Raw genomic sequence first — 25,056 nt, 5'->3', positions numbered from 1 at the left:
CCGGGCTGTAGGACTCAGTTCCTCCCCCTCTCGCACGCTGTCCTCTCTTCCCGCGCAGCACTTCTCTTCTTCAAGCTCAGCGGCAGGCTCCGCCCACGAAGGCCCGCCTCTTTCTTCCCACGCTCACCAAGCAGCGCGGCAATGGCGGCAAATGGCGCCAAATTCACACAGTTCACAAGCACAGTCTATGGCACACAGGACCCGGGGATACCGGGCTCCGGAATCCTGTTCGTGATGCCAAATTGGGTCGCCCTCCCAGGGCTGTGGGGGTACTCGGTACCGGGCCGGTGTCAGGGGGATGTGTCACAGCAGCGGTGACCCGGTCCGTGGCCCTGGGCGCCCATGCAATGGGAAGATGTAGTTAATGGTAGAATAGTTTGTGACGCCACCCGTGGTGTTTGGCAAATATGGTGTTAGGCCAACGCCGCATACAGATCCGCTGGGACTGATGGTATGTGCAGCTTAGATAGTAAAGCTCCCCACAGGTGGAGCTGTAGTCCCAGGGCAGTGTAGATGTAGCTGGCACTGGGATGTAGCAGTGCCGAAAGTGTAGGGAACAGACAAGACACAACAGTTGTAGATTCTGCAACTTTACTGAGTATATGCAGTCCAGAGTCCTGATTACAGGTGGTATTGGAGCAGGTTAGCCTGGAAGCAGATCAGGATTCTCTCTCAGCAGAAGGGCTGTGCAGTCTCCTTCCAAGCGCTTTGTAGTGTGAAGCACTCCAGTACTTAATTACTCTGAAATGCCTCTCTTCGGATGTTCCTAGAACTTTACTTGTATGACAGACAGCTGTAGCCTCTCTCGGGGACTCCTCTCCTGAGTCCTGGCTCTCTATTCAATTGCTGTTGTGTCCCAAGTCTTTGGTGAGAGCAGGGTATTTACAGCCTTCTACTCCTCTGGTATCTGTGGCAGGACCGTTAGTATCCGTACCACCGTGGAGACCAGGCTCCCGTCTTTGCGCTCTAGCGGTGAGGGAGCTCTCCTCCCGGAGCTCAACCTCCACCCCGCTTCACACGTCTGCACACGTGGACCTCCTCACACTATCTCCTCCCTTCTCCTGACCCTCAGAGAGTACTCCGCTCCTCAATCCTGGTTCAGAGTTCCCCCTGGTGGCCCGGAGTGGAACTGTGTTGCATGCATTAGGTTAACTGCTGGGGAGACCCATCACTGCTTCCAAGCCTGACATTACCCTCCCCTGGAGGAAGGCAAAGCCAGTGTGGCGACCATACTCCTGGGGGCGCCACAATTACATCCAGTAATATGTCTGCAGGACTCACCACATAGATCCTGCACCTTACACCTGATATTTCGTCACATAATGTGTGTAATGTGTGAAATCACAGTCACATCCAGGTCATCTCCATCATGGGGCTGTTTATCATGTCCCCCTGAGTCCTCATCACCTCCCTTGTCCTCAGGATCACACAAGTCACTGGTGTCTGGTTCCTGTAAGACAGTCAGTGGATCCGTCATGTTACACAGCTCCTCAATGTGTCTCATCTTCCAGGACAGCTCGTCCTTCTTTATGTCCAGCTGACGGATCAGAGCAGAGAGTAACAGTGACTCTTCCTTTTCCTGCCTGGAGAACTCACTCAGGACCTTCTTCTCCAGGTCGTCCACCCATCTCCTGATGTCTGTACACAGGGCAGTGACTCTCGGCTTCTCCAGCTGCTTTTTATGGAGCTTTTCTCCTGCTCTCCTCCAGACTCTTTCCTCAGTCTTTTCTCTCTTTGTGGTCAGTTTATGGAGAATATTTCTCAGTTTCTTCTTCTCAGAGGCCTCATCCAGCATCTCCACCCAATGTCCCCAATGTTTTCCGGCCAAACTGCAGGACACACAGATACAAGCAGCGTCCGCAGTGCAGTAATATTCCAGGATCTTCTTATGGACAGAACATTTCCTTTTCTCCACAGAAGTGCTTGGATCAGATAAGATGTGTTTCTGGTGATTTGCTGTGAGCTCTCAGGTGTTTAACACATAGAGAAGCCTGACAGTGTAGACAGGATCTAACAGCAGGTACAGGAGAGTCCACACAGTAAGTGCAGCAGATCCCGGTGATCTCCTCTTGTTCTTGCTAAGTAACCAGGAAACGTTTGGCGACATTATGGAGATTTATGTTCCTCATCAGTGCCGGCCGCACCTGAAACTCTTCTCTATATTTGGATTGCCCCCAGAGCAGGTGTGGGATTTCACTTACTCTGTAGCAGGCCGGTGTCTTAAAGGGATAGATCACGGTGGCAGTGACCCGGTCCGTGCCCCTGGGTGTCCATGTAAAATAGGTGGAATGGATTAAAGTTTATATGTAGGTAGTTCGTGATGCCACCTGTGATACCTGATCAGAGGTGACCAGCGCTGCAGTGCAGATCCTCTGGGACAGATGCAAAGATGTAGTAGCTCTCCACAGGTAGAGCTGTAGTCCCAGGGCAGTAGTAGTAGGTGTTGAGGTAGATGGTGTAGTGTTAGCCACAGAGATGTAGCAGTGCTGAGTAGTTTGGCCAGGAAGGAGGCAATGGCACAGCTGAGTGCAGTTCCAATTCTTTTACTCACGTTTCTCGCACAGACAGGTGCTCGCTTCAGTGCCGCAGCCTCCAGGTCAGGGGCTCAGCCAACTCCCAGGCGATGGAATTAACCCTTCCAGCACTCATGTTCCTGTTCTGAACGTCTCCTTGCTAGCGCCAATCTGAAGTACTTGTAGTTCTGAATTACACTCAAGTTCCTCCTTCTTGATGTTACTTATAACTCCACTCGTATGACAGGCAGCTGTAGCCTGCTTCGGGGACTCCATACAATCATGTTATGGCTCACACCCGTTGCTGCTGTGTCTTCGAGTCTTAGGTGGGAATAAAGTGATCACAACTTCTATTCCTCCGGTTTCTGCTGTAGGATCATTAGAATCACACAGCCTCGGATACTGGCGCCTGACCTTGGCACATTGAACTTAGGAAAGGGCTCTGCACTAGCCCTAGTCCCCAGTCTCTCTCCTCCTCACGTTCCGTTCTTATCTATCTTCCTTCTGAACAACTGATCCTTCTTTCTTCCTCTTTCCTTGCCAACAGCTCCAGCTCACAGGAGGCTGCTACAACTACATCCCTTTCTTCCTTCCCCAGCGGGGAACTGTCTTTCTTTCCTTATATGGGCATTCCGACTGTCAGCTTTCCCTTCTAGTGTTTCTAAGCTCCACCCACCACCCAGCACCCTTCATGAACCAAAGCAGCTGCCATAAAAGGTGCTCTGCTGTTCTAAGGTGTCTGTGCTGGATGTAGGTGCTGGAGTCTGGTCAGGTGTTACCATCTTACCTGGGAAGTGGGTTACTACACCTCAGGAGGAGGTGCAGTACCTCTGTGGCGAATGAGTCCTCAAGGGCGCCACACATTCAGGACAGGAATAAACTCCAGACCCATCCTGTGTATCCAGCACACGACCAATACAGACCCGGCAGAAGTTTTGTCCGCATCTCAGCATTACATGGTCCTTAAAAATAGATAAACAGATGGAGCAGACCAGATTTTCTCCCACATCTGCAGACGCCATGGCTGAAGAAGGAAGAAATTAAACTGAACTTACCTCACCCTGAGTTGTTGTTACACCCATTTCGTTAACCCCTTAAGGACAGTTGCATGCCACTGTTTTGTGGATCATATAATGTTTTGTATAACTTAAGGGTGTTTTCTCACGAACAAAATACATTTTCATCAACACATTATGAACTATTCATAAGTTCCACAATTGGATGTATTGAAAAAAATGTTCCTGTGCTGAGAATCTCAACATTGTGCCCCTTCTTATGTGCTAAATTATTTGCTGTGTTCTGCATATGTGGCGCCCCCAGGAGTATGGCCGCCACAGTGGCTTTGTATTCCTCCAGGGAGGGTAATGCCAGGCTTGGAAGCAGTGAAGGGTCTCTCTCGCAGTTAATCTATACATGCAACACAGTTCCACTCCAGGCCTGCAGGGGGGACTCTGAACCGGATTTGAAGGGAGGAGTGCTCTCTGAGGGCCAAGAGGAAGGAGTGGTCAGTTAGTGTGAGGAGGTCCACGTGTTCAGACGTGTGGAGAGAAGATGAAGGTTGAGCTGAGGAAAGAGAGCTCCCTCACAGTGAGAGCGCATGAACTGGAGCCTGGTCTCCACGGTTCTACGGATACTGATGGTCCTGCAACAGACACCAGAGGAGTAGGAGGCTGTAAATGCCCTACTCCCATCTAAGACTTGGAGGCACAACAGCATGGAGTGAGCCAAGAGAGGGATAGCGGCTACAACTGTCTGCCATACGAGGAGTGCTAGTAGAAGAGAATTAGGAGGAACTTCAGTGTAACTCAGTACTGGGAGTACTTCACTCAAATAAGCACTAAGAAGGAGACTGCACAGCCCATCTGCTGAGAGAGAATCCCTGAGCTGCTTCCAGGCTAGCCTGCTCCAGTACCATCTGTAATCAGGACCCTGGACTGCATTTATCAAGTAAAGGTACAGAAATTGCACCCCGCTGTGTCTTTCTCTGCTTCCTACCCTTCCGGCACTGCTACATCCCCGTGCCAACCACATCTACACTGCCCTGGGTGTACAGCTTCACCTGTGGGGAGCTTTTACATCTTTGCTGCACCATATCATCAGTCCCAGTGGATCTGCATGCAGCGTCGGCTTAACATCTCACTTGCCGAACACCACAGGTGGCGTCACAAACTATTCCATTAACTACATTCCATCATTCAATCTCCCCTAATACTTGGGCGCCCAGGGCCACGGACCGGGTCACCGCTGCTGTGACCCATCCTGCTGACCCCGGCCCGGTACCGAGTACCTCACAGCCCTGGGAGGGCGACCCAACTTGGCGTCACGAACAGGATTACGGAGCCCGGTATCCCCAGGTCCTGTCTGCCATAGACTGTTTGTGTAAAAGACTGTGTTGGCGCCAATTGCTGCCATTGCCGTGCTGCTTGGCGCGCACGGGAAGAAAAAAAATGGGCAGGCCTTTGTGGGCGGAGACTGCCGCAGAGCGCGAAGAAGTGAAGTGCCGCGCGGGAAGAGAGGACAGCGCGTGAGAAGGGGAGGAGCTGAGGCCTAAAGCCCGGAGCATCGGGCCTGCGAAGCGGCCGCCGTTAAGCTCACTCAACCCCCGGCCCTGGCTAACGTTAACTAGGGGGGAAGAGAATGTCTGTCTAGCCAAGCAGCAATGCAGTGGCGGATGCCGTCACCATCCCCTCAGCGCCGCAAGGAGTAGCGCCCGCCGCAGCGGTCCCCATAATGCCTCTGTCTATGCCCTACCTCCCGGAAGTGGCCTGGCTACCGCAATACTCGGGTGAGTCACATACCCTGAGTCAATTTAAAGAGAGACTGTGTAGTTTGTTTAAAGTATACCCTCTGTCTGAAAGTCAGAAAGTGAATATCCTTATTGGACAGCTAACGGGTGCAGCACAGAGAGAGGTGAAAGCCTGGCAGGACACTGACAGAGACTGTTAAAAAGATTCTAGCCAAGCTGAGAAGCACCTTTGACACTCGCACTGCAGCTGAACTCAAGATGCGATTCTTTGGATGTAAGCAGAGAACGCAGGACAGTATAAGTGACTATGCTCTTAACTTGCAGGAAGCGCTGCGAACAGTTAAGCAAGTTGATCCTGACAGTGTGAAGGAGGAAGATAAACTGTTAAAGGAGCAGTTCACTGAAGGACTCCTATCCAGTACCCACAGAGGACAGTTGCGCATCATAACCCTGCAAAACCCTGATCTGGACTTTGCTGACTTTAAGGACAGAGCTATTCGGGTCCTGCAGGAATCAACTGACAGCCGTCCAGCGCCCCCTATGCGCCCAGCGATTACCTACCATCAGGAAGCAACATCTTTTCCTTCCATCCCTGTGGAGGCTGATGCACAGACTCTGGATAAAGATCCAACTGAGGAGCTGCATCTTCAGGTCCAGGAGTTGACCAGGGGAATGGCTGCACTTACTAAAACCTTGCAGTCCCTGCAGGTGTCCTCCAAAGAGAAGATCCAGCTTGCTTCCAGTCCAGAGGATGTCCCGTGGCTCCAGAGGAGGAGAACCCCGCCACTCCGAGGAAGGAACAACGATCGCTATGACCAGGACGGACGTCCCATCTGTAGTCGCTGCTACAAGGCAGGTCATCTTGCAAAATTTTGTTCTTTAAACGAGCAACCCCTGGGGCAGAGGGCCAACCCCCAGGAGTAGGACCAGAAGGCCCAAGGAACTGGCGAACCAAGTATGTGGGAGGGAGACCGGTCCTTCCTGTGGTGATTGATGGCATCCCCATGAACACTTTGCTGGACACTGGCTCCCAGGTGACCACTATGCCCTATATCCTCTACAAGCGGTATTGGGCTGATTCTGAATTCACCCGTGGCCCAACTGATGAACTAACAGTAGTTGCCAGTAATGGTCAGTCTTTACCACAAGTGGGATGTAAAGAAATTACTGTTAAAGTGGGGAAGGTGAAGTTGAAATCTCAAGGTCTGATAGTTGTGGATATTGATCGACGAGAATGTAATCCCATGATGACTCTTGGTACAAATGTAATTGAAAATTGTCTTTCCAAGGTTATTGCCTTGTTGCAACAGGTGGCTGAGACTGCTGGTTCCAGTAAACAACTTGTCCTGCAGAAGGAGATCAAGGCCCTGATGCAAAGACAACAGGTAGAACTCTCTGGCGGAGAAATTCGTAGTGTCAGAGTGAGTGATGCTTTCCCCATTGCAATACCCCCCAGATGTGAAATGTTGATTTGGCGTCGGGCATCCATAGGCCTCAGAGGGAAGGATTACCAGGCATTGGTAGAACCAGTATATTCTGATAGCAGGCCCACTGTCCTGACAGCCAGAGGGGTGGTTGATGTACGTAATGGGAGAGTACCTGTACGCCTTTTGAATTGTGGGGAGGAGGAGGCCACAATACTTCGGTACGCCACAGTTGCTAAGTTGCTCACTGTTAATAACAACTCTTTGCAGGCAGCAGAGCCCTTGGTCTCATCCGATCAGGTGGAGGACAATGGCTCTGTGAAGCAGATGGAGGAGTGGTGCCAGCAACTGCAGGTGGGGACTGACTCTACACCTTCATACCAGAAAAATGGGGTTTACAGAGTGACACAAGAATATGAGCGGGTATTCAGTAAACACCCACTAGATTTTGGGCAGGCAAAAGGGTTTCAACATCATATCCCAACTGGAGATCATCCACCAATGGCGGATCTTAATAGGGGCGGATGGGGCGGTCGCCCCGGGCCCAAGGTTTTTTGGGGGCCCAGGGCAGGGGCCAATCCGGTCGGCATCTGTGTGAGCCGCCGCCGCCCAGTGGCGTAGGAAGGGGGTTGCGGGGGGGTGCGAGGGGGCGGGCCGCCCCAGGCGGCACGTGTGTGGGGGCGGCGCAGCACGGCAGGAGCAGAAATTCCTCCTCTCTGTGCTGTGGGACTCGGGAGAGAAGCGTGGAGGCGGCCGGCCGAGGTACAGTGAGGAGAGAAGAGGACTGAGTATTAGCAGGAGATTTTGGCAGCGGATAGCGCAGGTGGGTCACAGGTCACTCACCATTTGGGAGGAGGATGCTCTGCCTCTCCCCAGCCTCCCTCCATGCTCAGTCAGCTGCTGAGCTCTCCCTGTGGGCGGCTTCCTTCCTCAGTGTCACACAGAGTCACTCACACTCACACACACAGCAGCCAGGCAGTCGCAGGCAGCCTGTGTAAGGCTGTGTGCACACACTGCGGATTTTGCTGCGGTTCCGCAGCGGTTTTTGACATGTCAATTCTTTCTGCGGATTCTCCTGCGGTTTGCCATCTCCTCTATTGAGGAGCTGAAAAATCGCAGGGCAAAACCGCAGAGCAATCCGCAGGTAAAACTGCAGGTATTTTGACCTGCGGTTTCACCTGCGGATTTTACAAAATCCGCGCGGATGAATCCGCACCTAATCCGTAGCGTGTGCACACAGCCTAAGTGTAACTTATATGTTAACACAAAAAAATGGAGTGAAAGTCCAAAATATTTTAGAAACGTAAGAAATTTATTTGAGGAACAACCCCGTTATCCCGTGCTAAAGTGCTTACCCATCATGTGCTCCAGGACAAGTGCAGCGCCGCCACCAGCGCAAGTGCAGCGTGGCGGCGCTGCACTTGTCCTGGAGGCTGGAGCACATGATGGGTAAGCACTTTAGCATGGGATAACGGGGTTGTTCCTCAGGGTGCGCACCTGGGTTCTTCCCTACACTTTGTGTCCCGGTTTTATGGCCCATCATTACAAGAAGCACTTGGCTCCTTTTCACTTAATATTATATGGACAGGACAATTAGCAGCTGATATTACCCGATTCCTTCATTGTAGATGTTGTTTATAATTGTCAGTACGATTTTTGTGTATAATAAATTTCTTACGTTTCTAAAATATTTTGGACTTTCACTCCATTTTTTTGTGTTAACATGTTATGTGGGAGTGTCCATTATCGATCCCCTTTGAGTCATAATTTTCCAAATTGTGACTCGCCTGGGGTACATTGCGAATTGTTCAGTTTGGTATTGTTTTATATATATATATATATATATATATATATATATATATATATAAGTGTAACTTATACTGCGGCCAGGGGCAGAGGAGGCGGAGCTGAGCCTGCACATTACTGTCTGTGCTGCCTGGGAGCACTGTCGCAGGCAGTGTGTCAGAAATGAATGTCTGTCTGTGACTGTGTGATTAATCATTAACATCCCTAACCAGTAGCCGGCCAGGCCGGTACCCCCTCCCAAGCGCGGCCATTTTATTCCTTTCCAGACCCCGCATCCGAGCAGGCCATTCACCGCCCGGGGGGGCGCCAAATTCGGGAACAGCCGATTTAATATTATTTATATTGTTTGACCATACAATACAATTTCTTGTGAGCAAAAAGTAATTTTTCTTTGTTTTTATGGTCTAATAAATGTTACAATTTGTATACCTAAAAATCAGCATATGCAGTGTTTTTGTGAGAAGAGCCACAAAATTTTGACAGAAAATGTTTTCCTGGGAAGTGGGGTACAGGGGCCCAGGTTTTATGAACAGCCCCGGGCCCATAGTCCACTTAATCCGCCACTGTCATCCACCCATTAAAGAAAGTTACCGGCCTATACCCCCAACACAATACCAATGTGCCAAAGGTATGTTGAGAGAGATGAAGGAAGCAGGGGTCATCAGAGACAGTTGTAGCCCCTGAGCAGCTCCAATAGTTTTGTAAAGAAAAAGGATGGTACCATGAGAATGTGTGTTGATTACAGGAAAATTAACAGCAATACACATAAAGATGCCTACCCATTACCCAGAATTGAAGAGTCATTAGCTGCACTTAAAACTCCTAATTACTTTTCCACCTTGGATCTCACCAGTGGGTATTGGCAGTTTCCCGTGGCAGAGGCAGACAAGGAGAAAACAGCATTTACCACTCCAATGGGTCTCTGTGAGTTCACCTATATGCCATTCGGGCTCTGCACTGCCCCAGGAACATTTCAACGGCTGATGGAGTGCTGCCTGGGACACATGAACTTTGAGACAGTCCTGTTGTACCTTGATGATGTCATTGTTTTCTCCAAGACTTATGAAGACCATCTGGAGCACTTCACTGAAGTGTTTGAAGCCTTGTCCAAATTTGGCCTAAAGGTGAATCCTTCCAAATGCCACCTTCTGAAGCCCAAGGTACAGTACCTCGGTCATGTAGTGAGTGCAGAAGGTGTGGCACCAGATCCTGACAAAGTCACAGTCATCCGGGACTGGCCGAAGCCCAGCAACCTCCATGAAGTACGCCAATTCCTCGGGTTGGTAGGCTACTATCGAAGGTTCATCAAAGGCTTCACTGAAATAGCCACTCCTATGCAAAATCTTCTGGTGGGGCAGTCCAATAAAGCCAAACAGAAGAGTTCCACATTTGAATGGACTGAGGAGTTGGAAAGGTCCTTCACCAGACTGAAGATGGCTCTCACAGGAGATGAAGTTCTGGCCTATCCAGATTATGACAAACCCTTTGTGTTGTATAATGATGCCAGCAACGTGGGACTTGGAGCAGTACTGTCACAGGTACAGAATGTCAGAGAAAGAGTGATCTCCTACGCCAGCAGGAAGCTTCGTCCCACTGAAAGGAACCCTGACAACTACAGTTCCTTCAAGCTGGAGTTCCTCACCATAGTCTGGGCTGTGACTGAAAGATTCAAGCATTACCTAGCTTCAGCCAAGTTTACCATCTTTACAGACAACAACCCGTTGACTCACTTGGACACTGCAAAACTAGGTGCACTGGAACAGCGATGGATGGCTCGGATGTCTAACTATGAGTTTACCATCAAGTACCGGGCAGGGCACAAGAATGTCAATGCTGATGCGCTGTCCAGAATGTCTAATCTGGCAGATGCAGGAGAAGACCCTGAGGCTCTTGAAGAAATAGAGTTACCTCCCTTCCACCGGCCACTTGCGGCCCAGTGTGCTCAAGGAGTGAGAAACAGACAGTCTGGCTTGAAAGAGGTCACCCTAAATCCATTGCCCCATCATGACTGGGCAGAAACTCAGGATAATGACCCTGCAGTCCGACCTGGTGAAGGAGCTACTGTCACAAGCTTACTCACGCCCAGAGTCGAATGCTCCTGAGGAAACCCATCAGTTGTGGAAGGAGAGAGGCCGGTTGTTCATTTATGAAGAAAAGCTGTGTCGGAGGAGTATTAGTGCCCGCACTCATGAGCTGGTTTGTCAGGTGATAGTCCCAAAGAGAGAGGCATCAATGGTCCTGGAAGCATACCACAATGGAGCTGGCCACTTCAGATGGAAGATGTTGGAAGCATTGCTCCGGGAGAGATTCTACTGGGCTGGTATGAGGAAAACCATTGAAAAGTGGTGCCGGGAGTGTGGACAATGTAACCTGCGCAGAAAGGATCGAAACAGCCAGAGAGCTCCTCTACAGCCAATCATCACCAAACAGCCACTTGAGTTGGTAGCCCTGGACCATGTGACGCTGGTTCCAAGCCAGTCAGACTACATCTATGCTCTTACCATTGTGGACCACTACTCAAGATTCCTGGTAGTTGTGCCTGTTAAAGATCAAACAGCCAGGACAGCAGCCAGAGAATTCCAACAGCACTTCTGTAGACCACATGGATATCCTGAGCAAGTGCTTACAGATCAAGGTCCCACCTTTGAGGCAGAAGTGTTCCAGGAATTCTGTAACTTGTATGGTTGTAAGAAGATCCGGACAACACCGTATCACCCACAGACCAATGGCATGTGTGAGAAGATGAACCAGGTAGTGATTGACCTACTGAAGACCTTGCCTTTGGAGGAGAGGAATCTGTGGCCAGAAAACTTGCCAGATCTGATGGACCTCTACAACCACATTCCTGTGAATTCCACCAACTGTACTCCAGCCAACCTAATGAGAGCAAGGCCTGGGAAAGTGCCTATTGATTTGGACATGGGAGTCCTGACACCAGAAGTTACATCACCAGATGCTGACTGGGATACAGAGAGGCAGCAACAGTACAGAAGAGTACAAGAATGTGTGGAAAAGAGTTTAGCTCAGACAAGACTAAAGCAAGAAAGGAACTACAATCAGCATGCACCTGCAGTTCCCTTGTCACCAGGAGAACAAGTCCTCAAGAGGAAAAGAAGACTGCTTAAATTGGATGATCAATGGGAAGCTGAACCCTACACCATTCTACCCTCAAACTTTGACAATACCAAGGTGTGCCTTATTAGTAAAGATGAAGGAGAAACCTCAACAGCAATATCAAGAGATCATTTGAAATTATGCCCTGATCAGTTAAAAGAAAGAATGGAAGAACAAGATAACGTCCAACCCATAGAGGAAGAAAAGGTCAGCACCATACTTGGAGAATTCCCTGCAAATTGGACTAAAGCAAATGATGCAATAGTGGTGCCAGTGTTGACATTTCCCCAACTGGTAGCACAGGAAGAAGTGACTCAAGAAAATCCTGAAGATCAGGAAAATCAGGCAGCAGATGCCACACCAGCAGTGGAGCCAGAGAACCCTCACCCTGCCAGTGGTGAACCTGTTGTGCCCCTGGTGAGTCTAAGAGTTCACAGACAATCTAGTATCCCTGTGCCATGCAGAACCACCAGTAGTGTATCCAGTACATTACACACTACACGAGTATTACGCAGGTCTACCCGTACTACACAAGGTATACCACCCATCAGATATCGTATCTAGCTAAGTTAATGTAAATGTTGAAATAGTATGTATATATTGTATATATGTAACTGTTCTCAAGTTTTGTGTCTACAGGTAATCTGTAAGAGTTTCCTTTGGAATTTGCCAGTTTTGTTTTATGGACATTGTACCACAGGACTTGTGTGGTCACCAATCTGTATATAGTTCACCATTTGCCCAGGAATGGACCATGGACATTGATGCTTGGACTTGTCATCATAGGACTGTTTTTGGAGCTTGTGGTTTTTGTACATTTTTCATTTTTTCAAAATCTTGTACAACTATGTTTGTTATATGTTTATATGTTTTCGTGTTTTGTTCAGCCCAGGAGTGCTGACTTGCACTGGGGGGAATGTGGCACCCCCAGGAGTATAGCCACCACAGTGGCTTTGCCTTCCTCCAGGGAGGGTAATGCCAGGCTTGGAAGCAGTGAAGGGTCTCTCTCGCAGTTAACCTATACATGCAACACAGTTCCACTCCAGGCCCACAGGCAGGACTCTGAACCGGATTTGAAGGGAGGAGTGCTCTCTGAGGGCCAAGAGGAAGGAATGGTCAGTTAGTGTGAGGAGACCCACGTGTGCAGACATGTGGAGAGAAGCTGGAGGTTGAGCTGAGGAAAGAGAGCGCCCTCACAGTGAGAGCGCATGAACTGGAGCCTGGTCTCCACGGTTGTACGGATACTAATGGTCCTGCAACAGACACCAGAGGAGTAGGAGGCTGTAAATGCTCTACTCCCATCTAAGACTCGGAGGCACAACAGCACGGAGTGAGCCAAGAGAGGAATAGCGGCTACAGCTGTCTGCCATACGCGGAGTGCTAGTAGAAGAGAATTAGGAGGAACTTCAGTGTAACTCAGTACTGGGAGTACTTCACTCAAAAAAGCGCTAAGAAGGAGACTGCACAGCCCATCTGCTGAGAGAGAATCCCTGAGCTGCTTCCAGACTAGCCTGCTCCAGTACCATCTGTAATCGGGACCCTGGACTGCATTTATCAAGTAAAGGTACAGAAATTGCACCCCGCTGTGTCTTTCTCTGCTTCCTACCCTTCCGGCACTGCTACATCCCCATGCCAACCACATCTACACTGCCCTGGGACTACAGCTTCACCTGTGGGGAGCTTTTACATCTTTGCTGCACCATATTATCAGTCCCATTGGATCTGCATGCAGCGTCGGCTTAACATCTCACTTGCCGAACACCACAGGTGGCGTCACGAACTATTCCATTAACTACATTCCACCATTCAATCTCCCCTAATACTTGGGCGCCCAGGGCCACGGACCGGGTCACCGCTGCTGTGACACATCCTGCTGACCCTGGCCCGATACCGAGTACCCCACAGCCCTGGGAGGGCGACCCACATACACAGCTCCTGGCCAAGTGAGGAAGCATAAGTGAATATACTAATGATAAAGGATCCCTTTGTAATACAGTCACGCTTGATGTAGATGGTTTCGAGGATCCTTATGGTCCATTCAAATTGGTGGTGAACATGGGAAGCAACTCAGAAGTTGTTATGAAGTTTGGGAAGCCATAGATTGTTTTGAGGGTTTCTCCTTTTACTGTTGTTCATATTCTGAACAGTATGATTTTAGACAGATGGTGGGAGGCGCATAGTTGTCTGCGCTATTCAAACTCCGCTGACCATTAGAAGTTGCAGCAATGACGTGTGCTGCTAAAGGGGAGAGATGGACGATCTGCTGGTCCTCCGAGAATAATTTTAGACTGCTTCATCCTGCCAGGCCATTTGAAAAGTAGGGCCTTCCCTGGAGTCTGATCCTAAACTAAGTGTGGGTCGCTGTATATTGGATACAGTGCTTATTCCAAGAAATCCTGCAGCGACGGAGAGTCTGGGACTTTTTTAGCACGGTGACTATGAGTGCATGGGCTGGTGACACTTGTCTGAATTCTCTGGTTGTGTGGTGTAGTCCCTGGCACAGGACTATTTGTGCACCGATGTTTTACACGGAGGGTGGATGAGAATAAAATCCCATGTTCTCGGCTGCTCCTGTAATACACTGCGGATACTGTGTATTATCTATATCATCTCTATCTACTGTATCTTACTATGTAATCTTTAGGAATACGGTGTCAGACGTGTCCCAGTGTAATACATACACACTATTCCAGAGTCTACGGATCCTTGCCGCTTTGTTATAATCTTGCCTAAATCAGCAAGTCCAGAGCTCTGCATAGTAAAAGAAGTGAGAATACAGAAATGGATCCAGCTCCAATTGAGTAAGGGTGCCACATGCACCAGAAACGCATTGATAATATGTTATATGGACAGTCCTCGGATGTAATTATAATTTTACAGTCTACTAATAAAAGTTTAGGATTTACCTCCATTCGTGCTGGATTAATTCCTGTCTCATTACTTGTTTCCGTCCATGGCGGGGTCATTGTTCTGAGCTCCAGAGGAGAACATATCGCTTTGGTGAGCTGGCTTTTCTAGTAAAAGAAGGTTCTGAGCATGAGACGCTTCTTCTAAATTGTCCTAATGGGTATAAATATTTTTTAAAGGGGTTTTGCAGCAGCTTAGTCACTTCAGGGCCCCATTTAAAATAAAAACAAAAGGATGCTCACCTCCATTGATGTCAGTGGCAAGTTACATGACATTGTTGTGTCATGGGTCTGATCCAGCCAATCGGTGGCCGCCGATTAGCAGCAACTCATCATTATTCCTTTACATCAGACATCTATTCTGAGAAAACAGAAAATGGCTGCAGCCGACATAGCAGCACAGACAACACAGGTAAAGCGCCGCTACAGGAGTAGAGTATCCTTTTCTTTTATTGTAAATGGTGCCCTAAAGTGATTTAGCAAGGAATGTTCAGTAGTGGACAATCCCTTTAATACAAAAACATTCAGTAACACATTTTACCACTAGGTGGCAACATAGGGTTGCACAAATAAGGTGTGCTGTGTAATACTGATGTATGCGCACATGACTTCAGCTTCTCTTTACTCACCATCCCTTCATTTGCACTAAAGGAGGAAAATGTTCAGACATTGAGGCTAGTGCCTGCATCTTACCATCAGGGCTCCATGATAAAGGAGAGTGTAATATTAAAGAGTATCTATCAATATGAATTTTTTTTATAATTCCGTAGAAGTTTTGCATTATATGTCTTATAAGGCTGCTGCATTATCTTCCTCATCTTCCAGGAGCTTGTAGGTTCCCCCTTTTCTCCCTGAAAATGGATCGCTCCCAGGGCTGGCGTGGGATTACAGGAGAGTCCACACAGTAAGTGCAGCAGATCCCGGTGCTCTCCTCTTGTTCTTGCTAAGTAATCAGGAAACGTTCTCCAACATTATGGAGATTTATGTTCCTCATCAGTGCCGGCCGCACCTGAAACTCTTCTCTACATTCGGATCACCCCCAGGGCAGGTGTGGGATTTCACTTACTCAGTACCGGGCCGGTGGCGGTGACCTGGTCCGTGGCCCTGGGCGTCCATGTAAAATAGGTAGAATGAAACTGAATAAAGTTTATAGGTAGATAATTCGTGACGCCACCTGTGGTACTACACCTCCTTCATTGCCGAGTATCCCACTTCCCAGGTAAGATGGTAGCAACTGAGCCCTCAGGGGTGAAATAGAAGGGTTAATGATTTGCCTTTAAAATCCTAGACTGCCTTTAATTCTTGATTTGCCTTTTGCCTTTCATTTATTCTTATAACGCTGCAGTTTTGCCTGTCTCCTCTTCAAAGGAAAAATGCTTCTTATCATATATGTTCTCAATAGTCAGCCACAACGTGTTCTGGGTACATTGTAAACATGGTATAACCCTGAAGTGATGGTTGGGGCCACATGAGCGCCATAGAATTACATATTGTTGTAAATGGTATAAAAGATTGCCTTGTATTTCATTACGTCAGATAAAGTGATTTGACCACGGCTCGTGTGTGTTGAGTCTCTTTGTCTCCAAGCACTTGTGAATTAACCCCTTTCTGCCATGAGACGTACTATCCCGTCCATGTGCCCTGGAACTTAATTCCCAGGGACGGGATAGTACGTCACAGCGATCAGCGGCGCCCACGTGGTGAGCGCCGCTGATCGCGGCCAGGTGTCAGCTGATTATCACAGCTGACACCCGGCACAATGTGTCAGGGGCGGTCATGGACCGCCGCCGACACGATAACCCCTTGCACATGGCGATCAAACATGATCACGGTGTACCAAGGGTTAAAGGGAAGCATCGGCAGAGAGGGGGGCTCCCTCCGTGCTTCCCTGAGCCCCCCACAGCAGCGCAATGCGCAGCGCTGCTGCGGGGGGGCTCTTTCCCTGCAGGTCCCCGAATCCAAGATGGCGACGGGGACCTTCGGGGGCCTGCAGCGAGCTGGCTTCCTCAAGCCTGCAAAGCGCAGGCAAGGAGGAAGCCTTGATCAGTGCCTGTGACAGATCGCTGATCTGTCACAGGACAGTGATGTCCCACGTGGGACAATGTAATAAAGTTAAAAAAAAAAAAGTGTAAAAATAATTTTTAAAAAATCGCTAAATAAATTTAAAAAAAAAAATATTCCCTAATAAATTCATTTTTTGGAAATAAAAACAAAAAAAAAAAAAAAAAAGTGCACATATTTGGTATCGCCACGTCCGTAACAACCGCCCTATAAAACTGTCCCATTAGTTAACCCCTTTAGCGAACCCCTTAAAAATAAAAATAAAAAGCGAAGCAAAAAATAATGATTTATTATCATACCGCCGAACAAAAAGTGCAATAACGCGCGATCAAAAAGACGCATATAAATATGCATGGTACCGCTGAAAACGTCATCTTGTCCCGCAAAAAACGAGCCGCCACACAGCGTCATCAGTGAAAAAATAAAAAATTTGTAGCTCGCAGAATAAAGCGATGCAAAAATAATTATTTCTTATATAAAATAGTTTTCATTGCATAAAACCGCCAAAACATAAAAAAAACCTAAATGAGGTATCGCTGTAACCGTACTGACCCGAAGAATAAAACCGCTTTATCAATTTTACCACACGCGGAACGGTGTAAACGCACCCCCCAAAAGAAATTCATGTAACGCTGGTTTTTGTTCATTCTGCATCACAAAAATCAGAATAAAAAGCGATCAAAAGATGTCACGTGACTGAACATGATACCAATAAAAGCGTCAACTCGTCCCGCAAAAAATAAGACCTAACATGACTCAGTGGGTCAATATATGGAAAAATTATAGCTCTCAATATGTGGTGATGCAAAAACTATTTTTACAATAAAAAGCGTCTTTTAGCGTGCGACAGCTGCCAAATATAAAAACCGCCATAAATAGTAAATCAAACCCCCCGTTATCACCCCCTTAGTTAGGGAAAAAAAATAAAAAAAAGTATTTATTTCCATTTTCCCATTAGGGTTAGGGTTAGGGCTAGGGCTAGGGCTAGGGTTAGGGCTATTATTAGGGCTAGGGTTAGGGCTGAGATTAGGGTTAGGGGTGTGTTGGGGTTAGGGTTGGAGTTAGAATTGGGGGGTTTCCACTGTTTGGGCACATCATGTGCTCTCCAAATGCAACATGGCATCTGATCTCAATTCCAGCCAATTCTGCGTTGAAAAAAACAAATGGTGCTCCTTCCCTTCCAAGCTCTGCCATGCGCCCAAACAGTGTTCTATCCCCACATATGGGGTATCTGCCTACTCAGGACAAATTGCAAAACAACTTTTGGGGTCCAATTTCTCCTGTTACCCTTAAGAAAATAAAAAAATGGGGGCAAAAATATCATTTTTGTGGAAAAAAATGATTTTTTCTTTCACGCCCGGGCGTTATAAACTTCTGTGAAGCACTTGGGGGTTCAAAGTGCTCACCACACATCTAGATAAGTTCCGTGGGGGGTCTAGTTTCCAAAATGGGGTCACTTGTGGGGAGTTTCAATAGTTTAGGTACATCAGAGGCTCTCCAAATGCACATGACACCCGCACAACATTCCATCAAAGTCTGCATTCCAAAACGTCACTACTTCCCTTCCGAGCCCTGACATGTGCCCATACAGTAGTTTTCTCCCTCATATGAGGTATCAGCGTACTCAGGACAAATTGGACAACAACTTTTGGGGTCCAATTTCTCCTGTTACCCTTGGGAAAATAAAAAAATTGGGGACTAAATGATCATGTTTGTGGAAAAAATACGATTTTTTTATTTTCACGCCCGGTTGTTATAAACTTCTGTGAAGCACTGTGGGGTTCAAAGTGCTCACCACACATCTAGATAAGTTCCTTAGGGGGTCTAGTTTCCAAAATGGGGCCACTTGTGGGGGGTTTCCACTGTTTAGGTACATCAGGGGCTCTCCAAAAGCAACATGACACCCGCAGACCATTCCATCAAAGTCTGCATTCCAAAACGTCACTACTTCCCTTCCGAGCCCCGACGTGTGCCCATACAGTAGTTTTCTCCCACATATGGGGTATCAGCGTACTCAGGACAAATTGAACAACAATTTTTGGGGTCCAATTTCTCCTGGTACCCTTGGTAAAATAAAAAAATTGGTGACTAAAAGATCATGTTTGTGGAAAAAATACGATTTTATTTTCTCAAACTTTTGTGAAGCACTGGGGGGTTCAAAGTGCTCACCACACATCTAGATAAGTTCCTTGGAGGGTCTAGTTTCCAAAATGGTGTAATTTGGGGGGAGTTTCACTGTTTTGGTACATCAGGGGCTTTCCAAACGCGACATGGTGTCCAATCTCAATTCCAGCCAAAAACGTCAAATGGCGCTGCTTCCCTTCCGAGGTCTGCCATGCGCCCAAATAGTGGTTTACCCCCACATGTGGGGTATCAGCATATTCAGGACAAATTGCACAATAACTTTTAGGGTCCTCTTACCCTTGGAAAAATAAGAATTGAGGGTGAAAAGATCATTTTTGTGGAAAAAATATGATTTTTTAATTGTACGGCTGTACGTTATAAACTTCTGTGAAGCCTTTGGGGGTTCAAAGTTCTCACCACACATCTAGATAAGTTCCTTAGGGGGGTCTAGTTTCAAAAATGGTGTCATTTGTGGGGGTTTCCACTGTTTTGGTACATCAGGGGTTTTCCAATAGCGACATGGTGTCCGATCTCAATTCCAGCCAAAAAAGTCAAATGGCGCTGCTTCCCTTCTGAGCTCTGCCATGCGCCCAAATAGTTGTTTACACCCACATATGGGGTATCAGCGTACTCAGGACAAATTGCACAATAACTTTTAGGGTCCTGTTACCCTTGGGAAAATAAAAATTGGGGGTGAAAAGATCATTTTTGTGGAAAAATATGATTTTTTAATTGTACCACTGTACGTTATAAACTTCTGTGAAGCCCTTGTTGGTTCAAAGTTCTCACCACATATCTAGATAAGTTCCTTGGGGGTCTAGTTTCCAAAATGGGGTCACTTGTGGGGAGTTTCCACTGTTTAGGTACATCAGGGGCCCTCCAAACGTGACATGGCGTCCGAACTGAATCCTAGCCAATTTTGCATTGTAAAAGTCAAACGGCACTCCTTCCCTTCTGAGCTCTGCCATGCGCCGAAACAGTGGTTCCCCCCTACATATCAGGTATCAGCGTACTCAGGACAAACTGCACAATAACTTTTGCAGTCCAACTTCTCCTGTTACCCTTGGTAAAATAAAAAAATTGAACCTGAAATATTTTTTTTGTGAAAAAAAGTTAAATGTTTATTTTTTTTCAAATATTCAAAAAATTCCTGTGATGCACCTGAAAGGTTAATAAACTTCTTGAATGTGGTTTTGAGCACCTTAAGGGGTGCAGTTTTTAGAATGGTGTCAATTTTGGGTATTTTCTATCATATAGACCCCTCAAAGTGGCTTCAAATGTGATGTGGTCGGTAAAAATAAAATGGTGTTGCAAAAATGAGAAATCGCTGGTCAACTTTTAACCCTTATAACTTCCTAAGAAAAAAAATTTTGGTTCCAAAATTGTACTCATGTAAAGTAAACATGTGGGAAATGCTACTTATTAAGTTTTTTTGTGTGCCGTATCTCTGTGATTTAAAAATTCAAAGTTGGAAAATTGTGAAATTTTCAAAATTTTTGCCAAATTTCCGTTTTTTTCACAAATAAACGCAAGTTATATGAATGAAATTTTACCAATAGCATGAAGTACAATATGTCACGAGAAAACAATGTCAGAATCACCAGGATCCATGTAAGCGTTCCAGAGTTATTGCCTCATAAAGGGACAGTGGTCAGAATTGTAAAAATTGGCCCGGTCATGAACGTGCAAACCGCCCTTGGGGCTTAAGGGGTTAAGGGCGAAAACTCCTAATCCGGCCTCACTGGTGATCTGGCATACCTGACTCTTGGTCAGAACAAAAAGCAGCTATGACAGTTTTGACGCCCAACGGGGGCCGTGGAAACCAGCCTATTCGGGATCCGTATGTGGGAGTTTCCTTGGATGTTGAATATTCAAAATCCAGGCTGCAGCAGGTGAGAACATTTATTCTTACACTGATTTTGCATTTGCAACCTCTCTAAGGATGTCTACATATCTCTGGGTAAGGCTGTACAACACGGTTCAAAAGAACCCACATCACCATGTGAGCGGTGAGTATGTCCGTATGAGAGTTGAATAATAGAGTAATAAGATAAAAATTGTCATCTGTATTATCTGTCAGTCTGTTCTGGCAATATACTAATATACTAACTGGTTGTGTACTGGTGTACTGTGTAGCACAGAGCCTGGGATAGACTCCGTGCAGTGTGATTTTGGATTGGCAGTAAATCATATGAGGATTAGAGTTGAGCGAAACGGGTCGAAAAAATTCAAAAGTCGCCGACTTTTGCCAAAGTCGGGTTTCATGAAACAAAACCCGACCTTAGCATGAGGTCGGCCACGAGGTCGGCGACTTTAGCGCCAAAGTCACGTTTCAAAAGATGCTTCAGCGCCCTTTTTCAGCCAATGAGGAAGAACGGACACTATGGGCAATGTGATGACATAGGTAGGGGTCACCACCATCTTTGAGAAGGGCATACAAGTGATTGGCTTGCTTTGTGGGGCGTCACAGGGGGTATGAAAGGGCATGCACACCGACCGCCATCTTACTTCTGCTGATCTCAGAATAGGGAGAGCTGCTGCTGCTGCTGATTCTGTAGGGAGAGCGTTAGGCAGGGAAGAAGAAAAAAAACTGCTTCTGCTGCTAGCGATTTTGCCTGTACAACACACCAGTCACTGTGCAGTGCAAGGGGAGGCTATATTTTGGTGCATCAGCTCTGTTGGATATTAGGCTGCCTTATAAGGCTCCCTGATAGCTGCATTGCTGTTTTCACACTGCTGTGCAAACTGCTTTTTTAAAAGCAAACATTCTTTTCATCCTCTTTTTTGCCCAGTTACCAAGCGTTCATTTTTCCACACTTTTGTGTGCAGCAGTCCTGCTTATTAGGCTGCCTGCTGCCATACTTGGGACTGAGAGCATCATTGTCAGCTTGCTAAAATCTCTAGGGACAATCCAATTTTCCCCAGTCCTCTATACACATTTTTTACACCATCCAAAATCAGCCTGTTACATTGCGGTGTAATATACACTGGGGCTGAGAGAATCCTTCAGTGTCCTCAAGTCTGTAGAGAGATTCCAATTCTCCCCGGTCCTCTATACACATTTTTTACACCATCCAAAATCAGCCTGTTACATTGTGGTGTAATATACACAGGGCCTGAGAGAATTCTTCAGTGTGCTCAAGTCTGTAGAGAGATTCCAATTCTCCCCATCCACACCTTGAACCTGGTGGTGCAGTGCTTCCTCAATAATTATCCAGAGTTAACAGGCCTGCTCCATAAGGTGCGAAGACTGTGCTCACACATCCGCCGGTCGCCCGTACACTCCAGTCGTATGCAGAAGCTGCAGCGATTGCTCCACCTTCCCAAGCACCGCCTAATTATCGACGTTGCAACAAGGTGGAGCGGCTGTGCGAACAGAGGCAGGCTGTAATGCATTTGTGGGAGGATACACGGGCAGCCACTTTGAGGGCAGACATGGAGTTGTCAGGTGTGCAGTGGTCGAAGCTGAAAGACCTCTGTAAAGTCCTTCAGTGTTTTGAGGAATGCACACAGCTGGCAAGCGCAGACTACGCCATCCTAAGCATGAGCATCCCACTTATGCGTCTGCTCATGCAAACTTTGACGCACATTAAGGAGCAGGCGTCTGCAGCCGAGGATGATGAGGAAGAGGAGGAGGGAAGCATTGATGACAGTCAGCCATTGTCTGCTCCGGGAACTCTCCTGGACGAGGTGGAGGAAGAGGAGGAGGATGATGATGGGGATGATTATTTAGGGGAGGAGAATGCTTCTCGTGGGGTAAGAGAAAATGTTGGCGTGGCAAGGTCTGGTACAGGGTTTGTGCGTGACTGGAGGAATGTGGATTTGCCAGAAAGTGCTCCTCCACCCAGCACTCGCAGTGCATCATTGACACCTGCAACATTGGCCCACATGTCAGATTATGCCTTGCAGATCCTAAAAAGGGACCCCTGCATTGCCAAAATGATGAACGATGAGGACTACTGGTTGGCCAGCATCCTGGATCCACGCTATAAAGACAAATTCCAAAACATCATGCCACAGGAGAACCTTGACCTAATATTGGCTAACAAACAAGCAACTCTGGTGAACCGGTTGGTTGAGGCATTCCCAGCGCACAGCAGCGGTGATGGTTCTCACACGAACCGTAGGGGCTGGGGGCAACTTGGAAGAGGTGTTTGTGGTGCACACATCAGAAGTGGCGTTGGAGACAGGGGTTTCATGACCATGTTGTGGACTGATTTTTCAAGTCCCGCTCACACGACTGGTAATACTGCATCGATTGAAAGTGACAGGAGACAGCAGTTGTCAACTATGGTTACAAACTACTTCTCGTCCCATATCGATGTTCTCCCTCACAGGTCATTCCCATTTGACTATTGGGCCGGTAAACTGGACACCTGGCCTGAATTGGCACAATTTGCCTTACAGGAGCTTGCTTGCCCAGCTGCTAGTGTGCTATCGGAAAGAGTCTTCAGTGCTGCTGGATCAATCCTGACAGAAAAAAGGACCCGTCTGTCGATCCAAAATGTGGATGATCTAACCTTCATTAAAATGAACCATGCATGGGTTTCCAAGGATTTTTTCTCACCTTCCCCTGATGACACATAGGTTGCCAGAAAAATGGCTTGCTTTGGTCCTCCTCTTCCTCGGACTTGCCCAATGTCGCCTTTTGCAGCAGCTGCATGTCCAACATCAACACCGTACTATGAGGGGCCCAGTGCCAGTACCTACGCCCACGAGTGGACCCCCCTTGCTTGGGCAGGGCCCCAGCATTTGCAATGTTTACCTCTCCCTGCTCCTCCGCTGTGTAGTCTGGCCTGTCGAATCCTTCACTGGGACTGCCACTACAAATTTGGTGAACTGATACATGATGGTTAAGACGTAGCTATGCCCTGTCCTGCTGGCCGGGCTCTAGCTTCAGATGATCAATGTCTTCCATTTCTTATGGACGTCGACTCACAAGGAGATGCAGTGGTGGTTTCTCATCAGCTTTCACAGTTTTCCTACTCACAGACATGTGACATTCCTGTGCACATTTTTAAATGTGCCCTCTCTTGCCAATCCACTAGAATCGCCTACAGCCTGTGGCTCCTGTCTTTTGCACTCCAAAGTTACGTGACAGATCATGATAGGCAGTGAGCACCATGTCTACATCTCTCCCTGTGATCAAAATTTGATGGAGATAAGTAACGGTGATGGAATCAACGGTACTGCGATATAGCAACCCTTTCTTCACAAAGAACTGTTTTCGCTGTCTCCACACACAAAGTAATTGAGGGTCAGCATCGCCTCTGAGAATTCTCCCGGACGTTTTTCCCGTGATTAGTAATTCCTACATTTCTGCAATCACTAGACTTTATGTCTGTACTTTTATGCATCTCATTTTCCTATTGCGGAGAGTCTGGACTGTCTTACTGAGACAGAAATATATATGAAGATTTAAAAATACCACTAAAAGTGTATACTGGTGTACGCTTCAAATACATTTCCTTTTTCCTACTTTTTAGATTGTTGTCTAATCCTTACTGAGAACACGGAGATTTTAAATGTTTAAACTATGCTACATATATATGTTATCCAGTGATAATGTACCCTTTCTCAACTTTGTACTATCTGGTCAAATCCATACTGGGCCAGAGACCATCTGAGTCTGCCTCCTGATCTATAGACATATATTTGTAATGTGTAAACTATGCTATATATACCTGTAATCCGGTGATACTGTACTCTTTCTCTTCTTTCTGCAATCTTGTCGAATCCATACTGTGCCTGAGACCATCTGAGTCTGCCTCCTGATTACAGCTGAGTGGTGTTTGAGTGGAACTGTTAGCCAAGTTCAAATTCTAGCTGTTTTGGGCGGTGTTAGATCCGTTCGTCGAACAACAAAACTTTGATTACAATTCGGCTGTTTGAGTTTCTGTTCCAGAAAGTTTCATCAAACAAACGCGTAACTATATTTTCACATTAATAATGGTTTTCAAAGATAATAGACAGTTTCAGGCCATAGTAGCGGTGTCTGGTAGCCAGCGGTGTAGTACACCTGTGAAGGAGCTACACAGTGTGTGCTCCTAATAATTTTATAGCGCATATTGTCGAAAATCCTTTTTGGCCTAGTAACTGTGTCTGCTACTCAGCAGAGGAGCCCACCCGTGAACCGTGCTATGCCACCTGTTTATAAAAGAACCAGTTTTTGACTGCATTTACACCACTTAATACTTTGGGCCTAGTAACTGTGTATGCTACTCAGCAGAGTTGGCCACAAAGCTATGCCGCCTGTTTAGGTAAGAACTGTGTGCTACTCAGCAGAAGAGCCCAGCTGTTAAGCAAGCTACAGCACCTCTGGTTTGGACACTTAATTTTTTCCTTTTTTTTGGAATTCCGGT

This window comes from Dendrobates tinctorius, unplaced genomic scaffold, assembly GCF_039654945.1.
Source record: "Dendrobates tinctorius isolate UK_male_01 unplaced genomic scaffold, ASM3965494v1 ptg000031l, whole genome shotgun sequence".
Lineage (NCBI taxonomy): Eukaryota > Metazoa > Chordata > Amphibia > Anura > Dendrobatidae > Dendrobates > Dendrobates tinctorius.
Note: the sequence above shows the minus strand (reverse complement) of the source record.